The 13,144-nt window shown below is 36.6% G+C and overlaps 1 protein-coding gene across 1 annotated transcript in view; it reads right to left on the reverse strand.

Moving 5' to 3' along the window:
* Positions 1–10,218: 10,218 nt before the first annotated feature.
* LOC107704982 (serine/threonine-protein kinase 40) overlaps positions 10,219–13,144 on the reverse strand; it is a 25,905-nt gene continuing 22,979 nt past the window's right edge. Inside the window, exon 12 of the transcript XR_001636028.1 lies at positions 10,219–11,466. The gene's annotated coding sequence lies outside the window, so the exon portion shown is untranslated. The remainder of the gene's footprint in view (positions 11,467–13,144) is intronic.

Below are 13,144 nucleotides of genomic sequence, written 5' to 3' on the forward strand. Positions count from 1 at the left end.
AATTCTCTTTTATTAATTCTCATTTCTCATGATGTGAGAAGACATATTCTTGGAGCACGAAAAGCATAATACTCCCCACATCAAATTAAAGAAGTATTCCTGGTTCAGTACAAGTTAAGCTCAACTGACGGCAATTCTCGCATAAGGTTGATTGCCACAAAAAAATTAGTTTGCAATTGTCCTTCTTTAAAAAAATACAATGAAAGTGAATGTGGCCAATTCATAAACATTCAAATAACAGAAGAATTCATTTAAAATTTTCACATTTCTGCTTTTAAAACCTCCAGAAATTGTTTCCTTTCACTTACATTGTAAGTGCTTTACTGTAGCCCCAAGTTGAAATTATTTTTTTGTTATAATTAACATTGAGTTTTTGCAGCAAGGCATAAACTATACAGCCTGTGCAATCAGGAAGTCACTTAATTTGTGGCAAGTGACAAAGATTCATTGCTTGAATAAGCAAACGCAGGAAATTACAGCTTCAAAAAGAAAGAACAGAAGGTGTTTTAAGTTAAATCCTGTGCATGTGGCATGTTTAGTCTCGAGGAGCACTATAAAAGAGAAGCAGCGCTGCAGATTTATGGGTCATTGAGGGCAGGCAGAGGGCAGGCAGTGTGTGAACGATGTTCTTTTGGGATATTACAGGGGTGTGCAAATGGGGCAAGTCAATAGGAGCCAGGCTGGCAGCTTTACTGCAGGTTAGCACTAGGTTAGCGCTGCTCGCACTGCCTGAGGGCCCAACAAACCCAACCTCTGCTCTGACACAAAACAGACTGATGGGATATTCCACTGTAGTTTACTGTAGTCTCAGAACTGTGAGAACTCGAATTCTGAAGAGTCAGAATTGTGAGATATAAACACGCAAGAAAAACTGCAAGAAAAACGCAGAATTGGAGAGATTAAAAAGTCCCAATTACCTTTTTTACTGTTTTATTCTGTGGCGGAAACAACAAAAAAAAAGTCAGAATTGCAAGATGCAAACTCAGAATTGTGTGAAACAAAGTCAAAATTGTGACATATAAACTCTGAATTTTGAGATAAATAGTCACAATTATTTATTTGTTTTTATTCTGTAGCCAAAATGGCTTCCATATATTGTAATAAAAAATGTAATAAAAAGGCCTTTATATCCAACTTTTAATATTTCATACTCATCCTCATTTCAAGACAAACTGGAAACTAGGTCCATACATAAACATGCATATTCCAGCATATCCACACAGTAACGTCCTGCTACACACAACGGGAACATGTGTCATGATGTGATCAGACCCAATCCCATGTCCCCCACTTCCTTTACAACTGACTCACCAATCATTAAAACAAACAATCTGAGCTGGACCACAGCACTCTGGGATTGCTGTAACCACACAGCAAACCTAAGACAATTAGCCCCTGCCAATTAATTACTGTATCTCACGGTTAAGTTCTCCCGGGAGTCTCTCTATAATTAAAACCAAAGGTATTGTCTCTCACAAAGGCACGTTTCATTATCCTTATCTAATCTGCATCAAAAGAAACCCATAAAATGAGCTGCAATGGAAATCTTCTGTTTTTTTACCCCCTAATAGTTTCAGATCTCATTGTGGATGATTCCTTTGTGCACAAAATTCCAAAGAAATAAATCAATGTTTAAATTTAAATTAATTTCATCAAAATGCAATAATCTGCTTTACCTCTTACTTTTTATCTTCTTTTCAACCCTTCCTCTCCATCTTCCTGTCATACAGAGACCCTTTTTATAATTTCTAAATGGAATCAAATCCTACATTTACCCTATATTCTTTCTCACTCTGAAATGTCACATTACCAAAATACAATGGCTAACAAACAGTGTGTCAGGTTGCTTTTACAATGATTAATTTGATTGATTAATCATTCATTGTAATGATTGATTACAATGATTACTTTTGTGCCGCTTTATCATTTTAAATGAGGTTCCTGAATGATACACGCAAATCATGGTGGTTAAAACGCATATGTAGTCTGTGATTATCTGAACACACCTAGACGTTTTGTGTTTCTTTTGAAAGGGTGCCATTTGCCTGCACATCTGTCTATGAAGTATACATCAGTCAAACCTGGTATCTCCTTTCACATTGCTTTCTCACAGGTGAGGACACCTTAAACATCACTGTAATATTAAATTACTAATCATTATTCCCCCCTCTATCCGAAACAGCTACTCAGCAAGAACAAACATGCACAGCTGACTTTCCCAGAGCTTCTGTTTTATGCTTGTTTTAAACATGTCACCATTGGAAAAACACATTCGAGGAATTTTAACTGTTTCAAGCAATGAAAACTGAGAGATTAAAGGGATAGTTCAGTGCAAAATTAAGATTCTTTCATTATTTACTCACCCTATAACGTCATTCCTTGTCATGTATGACTTTCTTTCTTTTGTAGAATACAAAAGATATTTTAAAGAACTGTTTTTGTTCATATGATCAAATCAAAAGAAATTTCAAGCTTCAAAAATGACATTAAGGCACCGTGAAATGAATCCATACAACAACAAAAAAAAGCCTGGTATACTGTAAGTCTTCTGAAGTGACAATCACTATGAAGTATGATGAACAAAAGCCTTCAGATTTCAACTAACGTCAAATCTCACTGCTTCTGGCATGTCACAAATTGATCTGTCTGCATAGTGTCTGCGTGTGTGTGTGTGTGTGTGTGTGTATGTGTGTGTGTGTGTGTGTGTGTGTGTGTGTTGATCAATACCAATAGAGGGTAATTAAAGGCTTACATTTGATCTGTTCATTGTCATGATCTGAGTCATATCTTTATTTCCCTAATGGAGCTTCAAAGTTCTGGATCCTGTTTTTATTTCAGAAAAAGGAAAATAGCCTTACAAGTTTGAAACAACATGAGAGTGAGTAAATGTTGACAGAATTATTTATTTATGAGAAAACATTACACTTAAATGGCCCAGAATATAAAACAAGGATATTCAAGATGGAGGTTGCATGTCTTAAGTATGCATAAGATAAATAAGTCTTATTGTAACAAGATATGGTCATTTAATTACACTATATACACTATGTTCAGAAGTTTGAGGTCAGTCATTTTTTTTTTTTAAAGAAATTAATACTTTTATTCAGCAAGGATGCATTAAATTAAACAAAAGTGACAGTAAAGACTTTTACGGTGTTACAAAAAGAAATAATTTAAAATAAATGCTGTTGTTTTGAACTTTCTATTCATCAAAGAATCCTGAAAAAAATGCATCAAGACAAATATAAAAATATTCATCTATTTTCAATGTCGATAATAATAAGAACTTTTTCTTGAGTGCCAATTTAGCATATTAGAATGATTTCTGAAGGATCACGTAAAAAAAGTATTTTCCATTACAGGAATAAATTACATTTTAAAATATATTACAATATAAAACAGTTATTTTAAATTGTAATAATATTTCTCAATTTACTGTATTTTTGGTCAAATAAATGCAGCTTTGTTACTTCTGTTCTATTAAAAATATTTTAAAAATCTTACTGACTCCAAATGTCTAAAGAGTGTGTACAGATTCTGAAGGGCCCTTTCATCACAAACAAAAGTGATATTCACACAAGCCATCCAAACATGCTTAAAAGACATGTTGTACATGGTCATAGAGGAGCTGTAATGTTTTAAGTAAAGTAACACTCAGTGACAGTGGAATGCAAAAATACGGTCAGTGGAATTCAGCTGACGCGTTAACTTATCTTCTTGGCTTGTAATCTGCGTTTACTGTGTCAGTCTGTTTACATTAATATCTTACAGGGGAAAAAAACCTTCAACATACCATTTATCAACCATGAGCCCCTCCTAGGTTTTTCAGTCACCATATGCTGTGTTTGCTTTTTATGGTCATGAACTAGAGATACTAATAAGACATTTCAACTCTATACTACGTTTCCAAACCTGACATTCTGACAGACAGGTCTTCATTCACAGCTCTTTCCAGTCACACAGCTGTGGTTGAGAGGTTAGATGGATCACGCAGGTCTGTGATGGATAGCAGCTTTTTCTCTCTTTACACACTGTGGAATGAAGCAGATGGGTCATCTCACATGCAACACAAAGCAGCCTCATTCAATCACCATGACAAAGTTTTCCATGAAACTAGCTCTAATTTAAAACCCATCAGAAGGCCCAAATGGAATCTGTGGATTTTTAATCGCATTGAATCCATGGAATTCTGCAGAAATAGTACAAAAGAGTACTACCGTTTGATTTGGAAGCTGCAAGCATAATTGTATTAGCCAAAATATTTACTAAACAAACACAAGTAGGAGGGAAGATGTGTGGAATTTGATAAATGATGGGCATTCCAATTCTTATGAGCGCACTACGTTCCCATTACTAATTTCAAAATGATTGGTCTGGTTGGGAATGGAATTACAAACAAAGCGTTTCAGGCAGTGTTTTCTGTTGGAGAGATTAACTAAGGTAAAAACAAAAAAAGCATGATATGCACCCTTAAAAAGCAAAGTGTAGTACTGGTGCTGGGAGATATGTTCATCCAGACCTCCAGATGGGTTTGTGGCCCATTTATGAGTTCAAGTGTAAACACAGCTGATGCTAAAGAGAGAAAAAAAAAATAAGACAACTTCCTTCCACCTGTCTGGGCTCTAAACAACTACAACAACTAGGGGAAACCACACGCAGCAGACATCAACATACACAAACTGTACAACATGCATGAAATCAGTTCAAAAGATGCAATGGTTCAGATAAAACAAACAACCAAACTCCCTCAGTCCACTTTTGATGCATTGATGACACTGTTTTATCCATCAGTGCTGTTCTATGTCCTACATAATACATTTTACAGTCAATTTAAAATAAGAATTTAAAGTTTACTTTCTTAATGGATGTTCCTGGTCTTATTGTGAACAATTTATGGGTCCTACAGGTCTAATATGCTCTGAATCCACTGGTTTCAGGATTTTGAAATGCTCCTCTTGCTGCTAAAATACTCATATGTTGCAGTATATTGAGCTGGTGGCCATGCAGAGAAGTAGATGAAGGCATGCGGGGCAGCTAATATATAACAGAAGCACCACTTTCATCCTTTAAAGTTCATTTTACGGCAAAGGTTTTCAGCACCAAAGCCCAGGCTGAGCAATACAAGTCCAGGGCTGGCGCCAAGTGACAAAAACATTCCAACAGAGGAGAAGGTAAAATAATTGTGACTCTGGCTAATGCAAAGAGTTCGCTGCCTCCCTTTTAGAGAGGTCATGTGTTTCCATTCCTTCTCCCAAAAGTCTCATTGGTTCTCTCTTCAGTAAATTTCTTCATCGTGCAATGACAAATTGTTTGCGTTTTCAGTCCAGCTTAATATAAATCACATATTCATACTTGTGATAGTTGAACTTTCCACTGTATTGCATTCTCTGGCTTTTTAATCCAAACAAAATATTTCGAAAGTGCTATGCAGTTCGGCGGAGTCCAAAAAATCCACCCTATTTTGGTAGCTGAATGGAATTAACACAGGAAAAGATGCTATCGGGTTAATTTTATGGACTTCTGAAACAGTTCCTCTATTCTTGTTATTTCAGACTTCTTAATCTGAACCGTCTGCAAAGCTTCAATAAAACCCTACAGATATACAGCTGCTATCACATAGTTCAAACACGTGCATTGTGACAGGAAATGAGGGGATCTTTTACAAATGAATGCAGCTTCTGGCCTTTGAAAATAAAACACCATTTACAGACGATATTAACACACACTTTCAGTCAGAATTTCAATAACCATAGTGTTTCAACAGGAATATTATGTTTGCATGTGATAAATACACCGACCGTACAAAACAAACATACCTTTTTCTTCAAAGGTGGTAGCTCTAAAATGTTCATCTTCTGGGGAAAAGCACCTGCCACAGTCAGGAATCTGGCAAAACAAAAACAGAAACTGATTTACATTTATTTACAGTTACATTTCCTCAACAACAACCCTATACATTATTTAAAGGCAATATATATTAATTCCAACAAGTATAATTAGGGCAGACTGTGGTAAGGTGTGTCAGTGCTAATCTAGCAAAATGCATATCATTTGTCACATGACCATATATTTATAAACAACTCTTGACTGCTGTTAAGCTTTTCTAAGCTAAAAAATGTTGCATATTAAAGTCAATTTTCTACAAGGCAGGTAAAATGTTTTTTTTTATTAAATTATATCGGTATAAAATTATTTATATGTATTTGTCATTTATTCATATCTAATTTATACATGCAATTTATACACATAACCTGCATGTTGTTCAATTATAAATAAATAAACAAAAATCTAATTATTTGGCTAAAGAACTGACATGAATTATTAAATGAAGCATTTTCCCCAAATTGTATCATTTGCTCTGGGGAAAAACTTTAGCTAACACTATTACAAATTCAATTAATATTACAAAATGTTGAAAATTGTTCATTTGTTCAGCACAGTAAAAGTTTGAAATGGGTTTGTGCATGAAAACAATCAATCAAGAAATTATATTTTATGTGAAATTATCAACTTACCCCTTGACATGCTTGACAGCTTGTTGTGTCACTGAACAGCATTTGTTGAATTTATATACTATGGTTGTAAGTAAAGATAAATACTTCTCATTTCAGTTGATAGCACATATACTGAAATAATAAAACATATTACTTATATCCCTCATTCATCTTTGCCTAGGAGCTTATCACACTCCCTTTATTTATTTATTTATTTTCTTTTAAATTTTATAGATGAACACAGACATACACATGCACACTCACACACAAAAGTTATTGGGGTCAACTGAAAACCTTTCAAAAATAAAAAGGTCCCAAGGTCCAAAACATCATCACCCAAACATGCTCCCAATGACTCATGACAAAGGATGACCCCAGAGAAAATGTGATTATGACGGCACACTTTGAAGCTCTCTGGGTGCTCAAGGGACACTTGTGAAATCCTATTGTGTTATGGTTACTGCTGTTTCGTCATAGAAACTGGATTTCATTTCAATTGATTTCACAGGATTTCAGAACGATTGCCTAATTCCCCAAAGACAGTGATTTCAAACTTTGTGTGTTTTTGAGATGAGAGAAGGATTATAGTTTAATGTAAGAGTGAATTAGAGCAGAATGTGGTATCGACATCCACCCGTCACTTCAGTAATGTATTGTTAACTTCTCACCAGAGTTATTTTTTACAGCTCATAATATTACACTGTAAAATCCAATCCAAGCCCGTTCAGCAGATGGTGGTTTATGGTGTTTCATATATCTCACCCAGAAAAGAGTTCTAGCTTCTCCCACACACTCTCACGTTACACAAATATGCTGCTATTGAGTGTATAGATACAACCTTTGGGGAACAAACTTGGCCTGCACTCAACAACAGAAGTGCAAATGAGTGCTTTTCCTTTCTTTCACTCTTCCAACTCCCCCATATATACTTTATGTACATATATTTCAGACTTCTTTTTTACATGCTTCTATAAGCATCATTACTGTTGCTCATAGTTGTGCTAGAAATGTGAACGACACCATAAATCCCATTGCTGTTATTTTCATAATCAATCAGACTTACAATTTTTGTTTGGTGCACAATAAAACATGCAAAAAAAAAAACAGAACACCTTAGCGACGACCCAGAAAAACCACTAGCAATACCCTGGCAACCACACAAAACAACAATGTTAAGCTACATTCCAAGAACCTTTCTTAACAACCACATAGAAACACCCTACCACCCAACCAAAGCACCACAGCAACCACATTACTCCTTGGCAACCACCCATAACACCTTTTCAACTTTTAAAACAACTTAGCAACCACTCAGAACACCCTAACAATGCACTAAGACTCTTTCAAAACGCCTTAGGAACTACATAGAAACTCCCTGGCAACCACCCAGAATGCCCTAACAACACACTAAGTCCCTTTCAAAACACTTTAGCAACCCTACAAACCAAAAAGACCACCTTAGCAACATGTTAAGCATCTTAGAAACCACATAACTCCTTGGCAACTACCCAGAACACTTTTCAACTTCTAAAAAATAATTAGTAACTAAATAAAAACACCCTGGCAACCACCCAGAACACCTTAGCAACATGTTAAGCACCTTAGCAACCACGTAACTCCTTGGCAACTACCCAGATCACATTTAAACGTTTAAAACACCTTAGCAACTACATAGCAATACCCTGGCAACCACCAAGAACACCTTAGAAACATGTTACGAACCTTAGCAACCACATAACTCCTTGGCAACTACCCAGAACACTTCTCAACTTTTAAAACACCTTAGTAACTAAATAGAAACACCCTGGCAACCACTCAGAACACCTTAACAACACGTTAAGTACCTTAGCAACCACATAACTCTTTGGCAACTACTCAGAGCACTTCTCAACTTTTACAACACCTTAGCAACTAAATAGAAACTCGTTGGCAACCACTCATATGTAATGTATTCTATATAATTCTGCAGGGACTTGTTTCTCCAGGCTCAGCAGACATCAGTTCTATGTGCCAGACCACCAGAATGGATTCTAAATAATCCTCCTCAGTGGTTGGCAAAAAGCAGGTCACACTGGCATCTCTGCTCATAAACTATGACAAAAGAAGCCGTCGGTACTCCACCCTGGTGGTTTCATGGCGGTGAGGCTGGGAGAGGGACAATTGCACCCTGCGAGGCAGTTTGTCACTCTATGTGGTTTCGCCAAACCCAGACAGCTCCCGTCACTATTTAGCATTTCCCACATAAGCCCATGATAAGCATGTGGCAGTATCCTTCACTGAGAGGCTGGAGAGGAAAAGCTTAGTAAAAATAGCTGTTTACCACAAAGCTTTATAAACTGCCATTCCCTCTCTAGGCTGGTGTGTGTATATTACCAAACACTCTCTTTCTCTTTCGCTCTCCTGGGCAAAAAGGATTCCAGGAAAGTGGGAGTCACACTTCATAAAGTACATGAGGCAACAAACACAAACAGCAACAACTTAGTTCAAACGAGAACAATATTCACCACGTCATGCTTCAGAACAGGAAGTTTTACTCATAAAGACTGTAAGGATTGTTTGATAAGTCAGAGCAGTGCCAATACTGGAAACAGTGATGAGTAACTCTTTCAGAGAAAACACACACACACTGCTTTTTTTGTCAACGTCTGATTTGCCAACATCTGAACTCTTATCCTGTCCTATGAAGATGGGCTTTTCGAAGATTATGAGGTTCTCTGAAGTTTAGCTCTCTGATTATAGCATGTCGAGGGAGACTTTTCCAGCCACCCACACCAAAGCTCACTTTAGATACAGAGGAAACTTAAATAATGCCCCCCTCATCTCTCGGGAGAGACTGGGGAGAACAGGAAGCAAGTACGTGGAAAAAGCAGAGGACTGGAAATTCTTAGCCTTACCAGGACGTTAATGGCCACACAGCAAGACTTGGTTTCAAATGCATCAATAGACATCTGAACTTGTTTATATTTTAGCTAATGTTTCAGGATTCTTGCATTAATTGCTGCTCATCAATTTGTCCCAAAACAAAAAGACTTCCTTGGAAACCTACAGAACAGATGAAGTATCAAAAAGATAGCAAATCATATTTCAGTTAATACAATCACTGTAAACAAAAAAGTCTAAAAAGTTATGGTAAAAAACTGGCAGCAGTGGTTGCCAGAATTTTAGCGTAAAAAATAAGGTAGCAACATTTTAGGTTTTATGAATTTAACTTAAATTTACATTTAAAAAAGGTATTTCATTAACTAATATAATGTCACAACCTGTTGAAGTATTGAAATCTGTTTAGTACATTTGTAATACACTAATAACCACCAAAAGCAGGTGGTGATAAGAAAGTCACATGATGAACCAAAGCTCATCACAAGCTGAGAAAGAAAATATATATATACATATATATATATATATATATATATATATATACACATCAATACTAAACATCATCATGGTAACACATACACGATACTGAAATAATGCAATAAATATTAATTGAACAACTGTAGATAACATACAACCCTTACGAAAATAATTGGTAAGAAAAAACTCAGAAGAAACAATTTCTATGTGAAAATGTATGGGAATTCTGGGAATGTCAATTTATGTTTTTTTCACTGTAAATTATACATTCTTTTTCACTTCCAAAAACAGAACTTACCATTAACCAATTAATAGGTTTTTACTGTAGCATTTTTACAGTCTTTTACCATTAAAATCACATTAAAACATAAACATTATTTTTTACAGTAATGGGGTTAAGCTACAAGTATGAATGAGACATGAAATTATGCATCTTATTCTAATGCAGTTACACTGAAAGAGGGACCCAAGCCATGTTGAAGGACTAGAAAGTCATCGAAATGTATAAATGGGCTCTTTTGACCTAGCAACCACACAAAACTCAATTTTCCTAAGGTGTTCAGAACCTTTATTCTTGCCTAGCAATCACCCAGAACTTTAGTTGCTAAGTTGTTGTCTTAGAGTGCTGTTAATGGGTTCTGTGTGGTTGGCAGGGCGTTAGTAGGGTGTTTTTAGTGTGTTGTCCTGAAATCCACTTAGAACACTATAGCAATACGTTAAGAACACACTGACAACCACATAGCAACACTCCCGAAACCACCCAGACCACTACAGCAACTACAAACTTTTCAATGCGAAGGTGTTCAGGTTGCAAGAGTGTTGCTATATGGTTACTAAAGTGTTTGGGAAAGGTTATTAGAATGTTGCTAAGATGTTCTTAGAATGCTATTAAGATGTTTCGGGTGGTTGCCAGGGTATTGCTATGTGGTTGTTAAGATGTTTGGTAAGGTTCTCAGTGTGGTGCCCTGTCAATCACCCAAAAGACTTTAGCAATACCATAAGAACCTTTCAGAACACCTTATCAACCACCTAGAACACCAGAGCAACATGCTTAAAACTTTTCAAAACACCATAGCAACTACATAACAATGTGTTTTGTTGTCCACATAGCATAATTTGCTGCACATCAATTTGTCCCCAAACAAAAGACCTCCTCCTTGGTAACCTGTGGAACAGATGAATGATTTGAAAAGAAGGAAAAATCAAGTTTCTTTCAATGCAGTTTCCTAAGTGTAATGGTTTTACCAAATGTGTTTTCTTCCCTTAAAGAAGAAAATTCAGTCATTCATCAGTTTAAATCAACAGTTGCCTTTGCACAGGAGCCAACGGCAATGACAACAACAGGACATCGGTTGCCAAGGATATAAAATGACAGGGGTGTGGCGGAACATTGTTTTCAACACATCTCATGGCAAAAACATTATTGCACACCAGCGTTTGCCTGCCTTCAGTCTGAAAGGAATGTCGATGCTGTGTTTTGCCAAAGTTTGTTTCGACTCCCAGCGGTGAGAGGATTGATCCAGCATGGAGCTCTAGATGCCTTTCCTGACGTTTTTTCTCAACTTCTCTTGGAAGCTGAACTTGTGCTTCCTCTGAGTCTCTCTCCGTAGAGATGTTCCTGTATGAGGGAGGACAGCTGTTAAGGTCGTAATCACTCTCTCTCAATGTACATTCATACACATACACATACTTTAGCCGCTTTGTAACCTCTGAAGGATTTCAATGAGTTTCTATGTACAGAGAGAGAGAGAGGGTTGATGTTTTCCTGTTAAACAGAAAAAATGAATAGGTTACTACTGTACAGTATTGATCTTCAATCTGGACATTTGGACAAACATCCAACCCTAAATATAAATCTTTAGCATTACTCATCCCACACAGTTTGTGCTGTGGATATGAATGACCTATATAAACCTACCTGTATATAAACCTATATAACAAATATAATATGATTATATATAACTACACAATTATGACATGAACATAATCCTGTTTCATGCATTAAAAATACTCAAGTACAGCATTTTTTGACTGGTTATGCGTTTCTAAAATTGCCCAGAATTTTTAGAAAATTCCCAGCGAGTCCTCGAAAAAACAAAAGTGAATGCTCAGGGTACTGAACACACTGGCCATCCACTCTGACACACATAAATATGCAGTCATATAGGCATCCCTGTCCATCTCTCAGCTCTGGCACCCCTCAGTGTTAACAGAGGAGACAAGGGCTCCCATTGAAGAGGTCACCACTCTTCCCAAAACCAGATGTTCATAGTAAGCAGGCAAGTGCAGAAAGACAGCCTCACTCTCAGCCTGTTTTCAATTTCTCAAATACGCAGAGACACATGAAATAAGCAGTCGTGACAAGAAAAAACGAAAGCTCTAATTAGTGTGATTAAGCATTAAAAGTTACATATCAAACAAAGACAAAATACTACCACAGGTAAATACTAGCAACAATACTATGTTAATTAGTTACAAATAAAAAAAAAGTTTTAAAGTACTGCAATGAACTGAATATAAATTCAGTTACATTCAAATTAAGTAAAACATTTCCATCCTATAAATGTAGTCCCTAAACGCATGTTCTTTTTGATGAGCGGGTACGAAATTCCGGGAAAAAGGGCGGATTGCTTTGCGGCAACAACAAATGCACGTGTACAACCAAAGCCACTAGAAGGCAAGCCTGCAACCATTAGCCGAAAAAGCATAACGGCTAAAGCTAACGCTTCCGATCTGGCATTAAGTGGGAAAGGATGCTGCGTTCAAGTCCTCCTGGGACGTTCGTACTTACGAGTTGACAAGTCGTAATTACGACGTCAGGTGCATTCAAGTCAGTTTAGTCTGAACGCACCAGCAGACCAGAGGCCATTTTTTTTAAATGTATGTCAATGGAGGAGAGGCTTCACTACACTGAATAAACAGCTTTTTAGAGGAAACGGCTTATTTAATGAATAGACAGCCTATTGGCTAATCTTCAACATGTGTTACACTAAACAATACTTTTGGATTGAACTATTTTTAGAGTTTACCATGAAAATAATGCAGTTTTATAAGAGAAGTCACTGACTTTTTGCGACAGGTGGGATTCAGCTTACGGCACTTCTCATTCATTCCTATAGTATCCCTAAACATTTATTTTGTGTCGCTCAACTCTGACTGAAATTCAGTGACGTCAAGGCTATAGGTGTGTTCGACCACATGCGGCGCTGCACAGACCGATCGGCGAGAGTAGCCGCTTGCTGGTTATATATGCTTTTATCAGTGTTTTTTGATAAACTTGACTCAATATAACATTT

The sequence above is a fragment of the Sinocyclocheilus anshuiensis genome, unplaced genomic scaffold (genome assembly GCF_001515605.1).
Source record: "Sinocyclocheilus anshuiensis isolate Anshui unplaced genomic scaffold, SAMN03320099.WGS_v1.1 scaffold702, whole genome shotgun sequence".
Taxonomy (NCBI): domain Eukaryota; kingdom Metazoa; phylum Chordata; class Actinopteri; order Cypriniformes; family Cyprinidae; genus Sinocyclocheilus; species Sinocyclocheilus anshuiensis.